This window comes from Equus asinus, chromosome 12 (assembly GCF_041296235.1).
Source record: "Equus asinus isolate D_3611 breed Donkey chromosome 12, EquAss-T2T_v2, whole genome shotgun sequence".
Taxonomy (NCBI): domain Eukaryota; kingdom Metazoa; phylum Chordata; class Mammalia; order Perissodactyla; family Equidae; genus Equus; species Equus asinus.
This window is the reverse complement of record NC_091801.1, coordinates 70,400,930-70,411,964: the sequence shown is the minus strand read 5'-3', so window position 1 is coordinate 70,411,964 and position 11,035 is coordinate 70,400,930. Positions and strand designations below refer to the sequence as shown.

Below are 11,035 nucleotides of genomic sequence, written 5' to 3'. Positions count from 1 at the left end.
CTAATTATTTATATTATTTCCCCTGTTACAAGGTGAAAGGACAAACCTCTCTGGTTTTCCAGGGACACTTTGGGCAATCTCAAAGACAATTTTAGGTGCTGACAAGGCTAATCAAACTTTGAGCTTGATGCAATTTTAGGACCGCAAGGCCCTTAATTCTGTTAGACTTTCCTTTGTTTAAACTTATTTCCGCTATCTCAGATGCACACTCGGCCTCATGTGCCTAACCACAGATCAACACTTCCTGCCTTGACTTTCCTGTTAGTAGGTATTTGATGAAGACTGTTATGTTTCAAAAATTCCCCTCCCACCCCCAGCTTTCACCACCCCCACCCCCTAGTTTCGTAGCCACCTATCCCAGGCGCCTCTGCATTTAAAAGCTTTGCCCACCCATCCCCTCCCTGAGACATTTCTGGCTTAGTCTTTGAGCATCTTCCTATTATGATATTCTGCTCCTCCTATTGCAATAGCTCCCTTAATGAAGCCTTTCATATTAACATCCAGATTGTTTTTTCTTCTTTGACAGTAATGATGCGGTGACTCTGATGGAGTGTTGACCCCCCTGGGACCCTGCTGTCTTTACCCAAGTGCCAATGCCTTCTTATGGAACTCTGTGTCCTTTCCTTGCTGCGGAAATTTGGATCTACATGGTGAGTCGTAACTCTTAACCCAGTGTTCCAAACGTTTGTCTGTTGTAGCATGGTAAAGAGTTGGCTTTATTTTTCCTTTATTTTTGTCCTTTTTCTTCTATTTCTCTGTCTTCTCCATCTGGCTTTTGTGAGTGTGTTTAAAGCCTCTGACTCTCTCCAGGGATATCATAGCTTGGGTTGAAGTCCCAAGGCTTTAGCACCAACAGGTGTTCCTTTCATTATCATGCGAAACTGTCAATCTAACTTGTCCCTCAGACTTCTTCCCTGTAGGGTATATACTTCATTATTATGGTACTAATTCCACACAGTTTCTTTAAAAATGGCAAAATTTTACTAAAAACAACTTAGAATTTCATTGGCCTCTTTGAGGAACTTAGGATCTTTCCAAATTGGCTCATTCTGAGCGGGAGTCTTGAATCCCCTGACTCCAAGATCTCATCCAAACAATGGACACATTTCATTGTCTGGTACAAAGAGACAGAACAATGTCTCTCCCACAAAAACTTTTCAGAGACTAGTGCTTCCTTCAAAGGCCATCTTCCTTCCTAAACACCTTCTAAGACCTGTCTCTTCCCAGGGACCTGTCCCTGTCACTACCCGCCAACTTCTCCTTCTTCCTTTTTTCCACCCTCGACCTTCCCTTCAGCTCCCTTGAATCCTTGGGTCTTCCCTCTTCAACACCTTTACCCCCTCCTCTCATCTAGCCACCCCAGCCAGACCTTTCCTTTCTCACTCAGGCTCCTCAACTCCCTGTAGTCACTCAAGATTTAAGGCCCCCTGACCACTGTTAGGGCTCTGGAGGAACTCAGTGACACCAAGAGCAACAGCCTGAGGCTGAAAAGCTCATTGGAAACAGGTTGGCTGTTTTCTCCATTCAGAGGGACTTCGGAGACACCAGATGGCTGCTTGGTCTCTCCTTCGTCCCTCTCTTGAAATTTAGTCCACAGCCCCCATAGGATTACACATCGGGGCAAAGAACATCTTGAGGGTCTCTTCCACAAATACTGGTGAAGAGGCTTCAGCCCTCATATTGAGCAAGGTACTTCAATTTGCCCCATCTGCTAGAAAGACAATCTGTAAAAATGTAAAAGTGAGGCAAGAATGAGAGTCTGCTCTTTTATATGAACCAGTGAGTTTTGAATTTTTGTGTTCTTGCCTGAGCCATGGCTAAAACTTTAAAATTAAAAATTAAAGCTATAAGCTCTCTGTTTGTGTCTGTCTGTATGTGTATGTATGTATGTTTGTATGTATGTATTATGCATGTGCAATATTTTCCTACCTGCAAATGGTATTTCCACATTAAACTGTAAAATCCCTTAAAGGGCGCTGGCCCAGTGGTGTAGACGTTAAGTTTCTGCACTCCACTTCTGTGGCCCAGGGTTTGCAGGTTCAGATCCCAGGCACAGACCTAGCACCGCTTGCCAAGCCGTGCTGTAGCAGCATCCCACATAAAATAGAGAAAGACTGGCATAGATGTTAGCTCAGGGTCAATCTCCCTCACACATACACACACAAAAATCCCTTAAAGGAGCTCCCTTTCATTCGGCTAAGAGATAAATAAGAGCCTTTGTAACTCCAAATATTCCTGAGATTCCCAGAAATTAAAGAAATTAAATTTTGAATATGCTCAATGTGAAAAAAATATATTCTTATAGAAACTTACCACAATATTTTTTAAAATTCAAGTGCTGATGATTTAGGTAAATCTTTGGCAAATGAGACTGGTTTGATATAATTGGTTAGTAAACACAGCTATGTCTTTTGAATTATCAGCCTTGCAAGAATACATTTTTATTCTACTCAACTATGTTCTTCCTAACTTATACAGGTTTAGTGGATCTCTTTGCTTGATAATCTAGATATATTATTGCTATATTCTAACTATACGCTTGATATATTCATGGCAATTTATGTCTCAGGATTATGATGTTTCATCTGACCTTTTTTTCTCTCTAAAAATTATGCTCATCCACTTTCATAAAGTAGATGTAATATCCACTCTTCTTTGAAAATAGGATTAATTATTATGTTTAAGCATATATTCTCTAAAACTTTTTGAATAGATTTTGTCACATAAAATTTCCTTTTCAATTGTATTACTTTTACAGTGCACTTTCAACAAATCTTTCACATTTGAAAATTATCAAAAATACATTAATCATGGCCATTTTAAGTCTTTTCTCATCTACAGATAGCTTTGTGTTTTCCTCTGAGGCTTCCCAAAGAGCACTTGCAGATCAGCTACGGGCCAAGTGCCTTGTCTTCAACGAAAGGACAGCCTTGGAGACGCGGAGAAAAGGATGATGCCAGGTACTCTTGGGCTGAGACTTCTGAGGGCATTACTTAAATCACTTTGGGACCATACCAGTGAACTAAGTCAGAATTTCCAAAACTCTAGTCAAGAGGGAGATGGATTACTGAAACTGCTAATCCAAGATAGAGTGAAACAGGTTTAGTTACATAGGACTGAATGAACTGGGGAGGGATAATTATGGGCCTCTTTTGGAATAGTGCTAATGCTTTAATGTTCTGTTTTCTGGATAGAAGGAACCACTTTTTCTTAAGCAAGTTGACAAATTAGTAGACTGTGCTCTCGTAAATGGAAATGAAACATTTATCTTTTCCACCCTTCCAAAATTCAGAAACTCTTATCGAGAATTCCTATTTTCATGGCAATATGGTTATTTGCATAAATTCAGTAAGAGTCTGTCCACCTTGTTAATAGGACTTAATCGGAAACATTGGTTACAGCGGCAACAAAGGCTGGCCTATAATGTCATATTTGAGAATGATGCTCATTTAATCAGATATGAGCAGACACTTTTGAGGAACTCAGGTTGGCTTGACGGGGTCGATGCTTACAACATCCCCCTGGGGAAAATTGGCCTGGCATCTGGCTCTCCAGTGTTCCCAGCCTCATGGGTGAGTGAGGAAGGTCACTGCCTGGCAGGCTCAGGAATCTTCGGATATTTGGGGGACCTCAGAAAGAGAGGAACTCCTGCCAATCCATAGGTACTGCAGGTGACAAATGATGGTGAATTCTTGGCTTGGCTTCCTATCCTCAAGAGGCTCACAAAAATCCAATCTGAGATGCTTTGTGAAAACTCTCAGCAAAGCAAAGGCAAGAAGACCTATATGGTAAATTGTCATTCTTGCTGCATCTATGTAAATAACCGGGCCACATCTAATGAGGCCAGCCTTATTTTGCGATCAAGAATGATCTTTGTTTGAGATTGTCTTTGATCAGAAGGGCCAGAGGGACTGTAGAGAGAAATTTTGTGCTTCAGCGGGCAACTGTGCACGCCCTCTGAGTTATCAGATTCTGATTCCATTCATTGTCTTGGAGCTATTTTGCACCTCTGTGTAAATTGCAGGTGACTGATAGACACACAAACTTTGTCTAGTCTGGTAAGCAAGCTTTGTCTTTCACTGTGCAAAAGCCGGTTTGGTATTCACCTCCAAACTGGGCTGGATCCTCTCACCTTGCTAGCCTGTCAACCCTTAGCAGATTTTCAAGTCTTCCAGTTTCCTTCGATATCTGGCTACAAACTCACCTTAGCCTCCAAACAAGTTTTCCAGTTTTTCTCCCTCCTTCTTGACTTGGAGTCACTGAGAACTCAAACCTGAATGCCCACATTCTTACTGGGACTCTAGGTTGCCTTGCAGGTGGTCTTTGCCCCCAGGACCTGCAGACGCACTGCAAGCTCAAGCCTGACAGCCTGTTATTAACCTAGAAGGACCCATCACTACAGCGACCAGGCATAGACTCAATTTCTCCCTGGATAAACTGCCGTCTGGGAGACTAAAAAAGCCTGGTGAAAGGCTCAGATCAGGCATGTCCTCAGAAGACAAGTAACCAGACTCTGGGCAACATAATTAAGAGCATGACACTATTCAAAAAGCAGTGCTGTAGAATCAGTTTCAACCACTGCCCTCTCGAAATTCACTGCACTGGATACCCTTAGGATTTAATTTCTGGCTCTTTACTTTAATGCATCCATTTTTACTAACATTTCTCTTTTTCATTTTAGGTATTCCACTTTTAAGATGCCTGCTCTGAAGAACTAAAACAATTGATCTTTGCCAGCACTCCAAATAGATAATTCATCTCGCCCTTTATGGGCATCACTGAGAAAATGCTGACCCTGAGGACCATTTCACTCAGCCATCCCCTGTTTGAGATAGTCGTTATCCCTGTGTTGTCAAGGACAGTGTCTCTGAACCTGCCTTGACCAAAAAGAGAGACTGACAAGGCTGATGAAACTCTGTGCTTAAGACAGCTTTAAGCTGCTTTGCTAAGGACCACTAGGCCCTCAATTCTCTGTAACTTCCTGCATTTTAACTTGTTTGCTTCATCTCAGACCCAGAATCCCAACCCCATATGAGAAACCACAAACCAACTTTCCTCCCTCAATTTTTCTATTAGGATAATATTTGATGTAGTTCATTAAGTTTCAGGGACCCTCCCACACAGAAGCTCTTAGCCTTGTGTCCCCCTCCCACCTTCCAGAGGCACCTCTCCCTGGGCCTCTGCAGCTAGAAGCTGTGCTTGCCCAAACCTTGCCTGAAACTTTTCTAGCCCAGGCTTTGAGAATCTTCCTACTGCAATAATCTCCCTTAGTAATACCTTTCCCTACTTAAGTTCAGATTTACTTTTTTTCATTGACAATGCAAAAGATATCATTTAGGATAAGATTTTTAAAAGGTAAAACCTAAAATGTTCTCAGGAAGTTTGAACACTTGAATAAATAGGATCAAGGGTCACTGAGAAACAATATTTGGTTATCTATTTAACCAGAATATCAAGAAAAATTTTTAAAACTAGATATAGAGCTAAGGTGATTATAACAAACTTCAGCTCTTTTGAGTGAAAAGACTATTCTCTTAAATATTCCAGGATATGATAAAGTCAACCCCTAGCATGATAAATTATTCTGATAAGACCCTGAATACTTGTCTTTAAGGCAGGTTACTCAGAAGGTAAAGAAAAAATGTTTTATAAGCTCTTATTGAGAGCAGATCAATAATCTAAGAAAAATTTGTCAATTTAATCGAGAAAAAATCAAATTGTAGTTTTGAAAGAGTATATTTGAGGCTAAAGCTCTTTTTAAAAATCATATAAATAATCTCATTAAACCTAAGCCAGCTTTGACTATAAGCAACAAAATTCCCTTTCTATGACTCATCTACAACTTTCTCTATCCAGGCAGGTCTTGTCATACATTTTCCTCATTCTCCCTTTGGAACCAATCATTTTACTCTAGAACAAATCTACTCCCATCTTCCTTAAGACAATACATCCTGCACACTTGCATGCAAAGTTTTTCCTCTCTGCCACTCTCGCTCCCATTAGAGTCTCATTCACATATATTGATTGTAGTTTTTAACTACAGTAACTTCCATTGCATAAAGAAAACTAGGAGATAGTATAAAAAAAGAGCTATTCACTGGACACGTTAAAATGGTGAGACAGATGTGTGTAGAACCTCTCCAGGAGGTGAGAGAGACTTCCGTAGAGAGCTGAGCTCAACTCCCAAAACAGCAAAGACAGCTGGAGATTTCTAGCCAAGGAGGAGAGTGAGGGAGTCAGTAGATGGAAAATCACTAAAAGAAACTTGATTCGATATCAAGGGTAGGGGGATTCTTGCCAAATTAGCATAACAGGATTCTTAATAAAAACAGGCCAAGGAGTTAGGTATTCAGGGCAGAGGATGAGGAATGAATTAGATCTCAAGAGTGGGGGGATTCTCAGTTAACTAGCTTAGCAGAATTCTTTGCTAAAACTGGACTCAGGGGCTGGCCCGGTGGCGCAGTGGTTAAGTGCGCACGTTCTGCTTCAGCGGCCTGGGGTTCAGCGGTTCGGATCCTGGGTGCGGACATGGCACTGCTTGTCAAGCCATGCTGTGGCAGGTGTCCCACATATAAAGTAGAGGAAGATGGGCATGGATGTTAGCTCAGGGCCATTCTTCCTCAGCAAAAAGAGGAGGATTGGCAGCAGATGTTAGTTCAGGGCTAATCTTCCTCAAAAAAAAAAAAAAAAAAAAAAAACCAAAAAACTGCACTCAGCAGGCCAAGGCTTAGGTCTAGACTAGAACAGGGCTCACAGAAGCCTGACTAAAATTTGGTCAAGGAGGAAGTCTCTGTCAGTAGATAATTGTAAACTGTCTTTCATATACCAATAGTTTTCAGCAAGCAAGCGGAGCTAATAAAAACACATCTCATAACTTTTTATAGCCATAAACATCCCTTACACTATAACTTCTCAGGATGGCAAAAATGAACGTCTCCATTAACAGAAGCAAACATATAGCCTCTCTGTACTATATAAAAATAAGAGGAAAAAGTGTATAAAATGAAATTATATTTAGTCATTAACACTTCAGTATTTTATTCTTTTTAGATATGATCTAGGTATCTAGTGAATATTCATTAATTAACTCAATTTAGCATCAGTACAAGGTTTTAAGTTACCAAAAGATTTTGGACACTGTCTTTAAACTGACGTACTCTAAAACAAAATTACTTTTGAAATAAGGTATAATCAGAATCTAATTTAACTCTAAATTATTACATAAATTATAAATTTATGTAATTACTCTAAATTACTCTAAATTATAAATTAATAATTCTGCACATTACGTAAATCTGTAAATTATTATTCTGAGTTGCAGAATAATAATTTAACTTAATAAAATACAAATTTATATTTCTCATAATCTTAAAACTATAATAACTGACATGATAGCTTATTAAATCAGTACAACTTTATAAGTTGAGGAAAAATATGCCCAAATAGAATAAATATGTATGTTTTTAATATACTTAATGCTGATAACTCAGAAAATATAGCCGTTTTTACGATATCAATGATATTAAATTAGTCTCATTTGTCAAAATTTACCCAAATTATGTAAATTTGAATTCTTAGAACAGTTGAGTTAGTACCTTTAAGATTATGTGTTTAGCACATTGAAAGTATTAAAAATTTAATTTTTTCTAAATCTGGGAATATTCCGTTTGCATAAGAGTTTTCTTAGCTCTAAGTAAATCAGAATAGAGCTCTTTCCAAAATTTTTATAGTCTAATTTAGTAATACCATTTGGAGGTAGGAAAATATGACATATCCACAGATACATTAACATACAGCCAGCCAAAGAGAACTTATAGCCTCAATTCTGAAATTCCAACTCATAGGTTGGGCGAAAAAATAGAAATATAAAACTCACTTTTTATCTAAAAGTGCTCCTATCTTCCCAGTGGGTACAAATTCTTAATTGCTTTGAGTTAAAAATAGGGAAAAATTTTATTTAAAAAAGCCAGAAGAGTAATAAACTCCGTTTTCTGTCACCTTTCACCCTACAGAAACGAGATACCTATAAAACCTTTAATTCATTACCAAAAATTACCAAATGGTTAGATGATAAAGCAAAACAAAACAAAACAAAACAAAAAACAAAATTCCAGCACCAGAAATCAACCGAGTACTCAAAAGAATCAAAATCAAATTCTCACCATGCTGCCAACAGGCAAAAGTCTGGAACGTAGGACCAGGATCAGGACTCACCTTTGATCCCCTGTGTGGCCAGTCAGGCACAGAGCACAAAAGGCTCCAAGTGGCCTTATTACCTGGGTGGAGTAGACAGGAATCTGAAGGCAAGGTCCTATCCCAAATCATGGCACCAAACTGTCAAAGACAAAAAACAGACAAATTAGAAGATTAACATCGAGACTATTGCAATAGGGAGCTCCTCCCAAACTGAAGCTCTGCAGGAGTGTCTCAGCTTATATAGGGAGAGATAAAAGAGATGCAAATTGGTGTTTTACGTGTGATGATTACATCACAAGCAGCTGTTAGCCTCTGAACAGGAAGTGGTTTTTCTTCTATAAGTAGCTACCTTCCGCTAGCAAAGCTTGTAATCTCAGATAATCAACCATGAGACAAAGACAGCAAGCTGAAATGTCTATGTGGGTTTCTTTTGGTTTTTTGGGGCTTTTTTTTAGGTTTTTTTTGTTCTTGCTTGAGGAAGATTGGCCCTGAGCTATCATCTGTTGCCGATCTTCCTCTTTTTACTTGAGGAAGATTGTCCCTGATCTAACAATTGTGCAAATCTTCCTCTACTTTGTATGTGGGATGCCACCACAGCATGGCTTGATGAGCAGTGTGTAGGTCCATGCTGGGGATCTGACTTGGAAACCCCAGGCTGCCAAAGCAGAGCTTGTGAACTTAATCACTATGCCACCAGGCGGACCCCTGAAGTGTCTACATTTTGCCTTGTCAGCAGATTCAGGCAGAAGGGGAAGCTTGCTTGGTCTTGTCACACGTGCACAAAGGCCTTGTGGGAAAATTTCAAGCAGAAGTAACCACAAAAACTATGAGCTCTCTAGTCATTCCTGAAGCTAGGCTATGTTGTGCCTCCTTGCTCAGCCCAGCTGGCTTTTCTGCATAATGCACTTGCTTTTTTGTTTCTCATTTATTTATTTTTTTGAATTATTTTATTGGTTTATAACATTGAGTAATCTCAGATGTACATAATTATGTATCAGTTTCTAGATAGACTGCATAGTGCTCACCACTAATAGTCTAGTTTTTTAAATGAAAGTTAATATTTCTTTAAAATGATAAGTAAAACTACAACACATTTTACATTTTTTAAACTAATAAAATCCAGAAGAAAACAGCATATTTATTACAAAATATCTATTGATTAGCTGCTTAGCTTACTTATCTACTATTTTCCTTAAACTTTATGACTACCGGCCCTTTGATCACCTCTACATATGACAACAATTTTGTGGTATCATTTTTTTTTATTCTATTGAGATCATATCAGCTTAAAACATTGTATAACTTCAGTTGTACAATATTATATGTCAGTTTCTGTATAGACTGCATCATGCTCACCACCAATAGTTGGGTTTTTATCCATCACCATACATATGTGCCTCTTTACCCCTTTCACCCAACCCTCATCCTCTTCCCCTCTGATAACCACTGATCTGTTCACCTTATCCATATGATTATTCATCTTCCACATATGAATGAAATCATACCATGTTTATCTTTCTCTGTCAGGCTTATTTCGATTAACATAATACCCTCAAGGTCCAACCGTGTTGTTGCAAATGGGACTATTTTGTCTTTTTTTATGACTGAGTAGTATTCCATTGATATATACACCACAATTTCTTCATCCATCATCCATTGATGGGAACTTGTTTTGCTTCCGTTTATTGGCTATTGTGAATAATGCTGCAATGAACATGAGGGTGCATAAATATATTTGTATTATTGATTTCATGTTCTTTGAATAGACATCCAGTAATGGGATAGTTGGATGGTATGGTATTTCTACTTTTAATTTTTTGAGAAATCTCCATACTGTTTTCCATAGTGGCTGCACCAGTTTGCATTCCCACCAGCAGTATATGAGGGTTCCCTTTTCGCCACATCTTCTCTAACATTTGTTATTTTTTCTGTTGTTAATTATAGCCATTCTGACAGGTGTAAGGTGATATCTCATTGTAGTTTTGATTTGCATTTCCTTAATAATTAATGATGTTGAATATCTTTTCATGTGCCTATTGGCCATCCGTATATCATCTTTAGAAAAATATTTTCATACCTCTGCCCATTTTTTGATCAGGTTGTTTGCTGTTGACTTGTATGAGTTCTTTATATATTTTGGAAATTAATCCCTTGTCAGATATATGATTTGTAAAATATTTTCTCCCAGTTGATGGGTTGTCTTTTGGGGGTTTTTTTTGCTTTTTTTTCCCCAATATAAATGCATTTATGTGTGCAGACTTGCGTAGAAATGTTTGTAGACACATTATTCAAAATGGCCCAAATCTGGAAACAACCCAGTTGTCCATCAGTACTGAAACGGCAGAAAAGTTTGGTAGATTCATACAATTGCAAGTAAATGTAAATGAACAATGTATAGTGACTCGCAACAACTTGGATGAACTTAACACCATAATGGGGAGTGAAAGCACACAAAGTGCTTAATAAAATGTACACAAAGTTCAAAATCAGCAGAATGAAAGTATAGCATTTGGGGATGGTACTTATGTAAACAAACTATGACTTAAAGCAAGAAAGTGATTACCACAAAAATTGCTTACTGGTCCCCTTTGGTTGACAAAGGGGATTATGGTTGGAAAAATGTGTACAGGGGCTTCTGAGTCGCTAGAAACTTTTTTTTATTATTATTAATAATATGACAGTTCACTACCTTGTGAAATTTCAGTTGTACATTATTGTTAGTCATGTTGTAGGTACACCACTTCACCCTTTGCGCCCTCCTCCCACCCCCCTTTCCCCTGGTAACCACCGATCAGTTCTCTTTGTCTATATGTTAACTACCACCTATGAGTGGAGTCAT

The 11,035-nt window shown here is 38.6% G+C and overlaps 1 long non-coding RNA gene across 1 annotated transcript; it reads left to right on the top strand.

The window, feature by feature from the left end:
- Positions 1 to 403: 403 nt before the first annotated feature.
- On the top strand, positions 404 to 10,634 carry LOC123275766 (uncharacterized). Its single transcript, XR_006511836.2, has 3 exons — positions 404 to 650; positions 2,842 to 2,960; positions 4,682 to 10,634. It is a non-coding gene; the product is annotated as an uncharacterized lncRNA (long non-coding RNA).
- Positions 10,635 to 11,035: the final 401 nt, after the last annotated feature.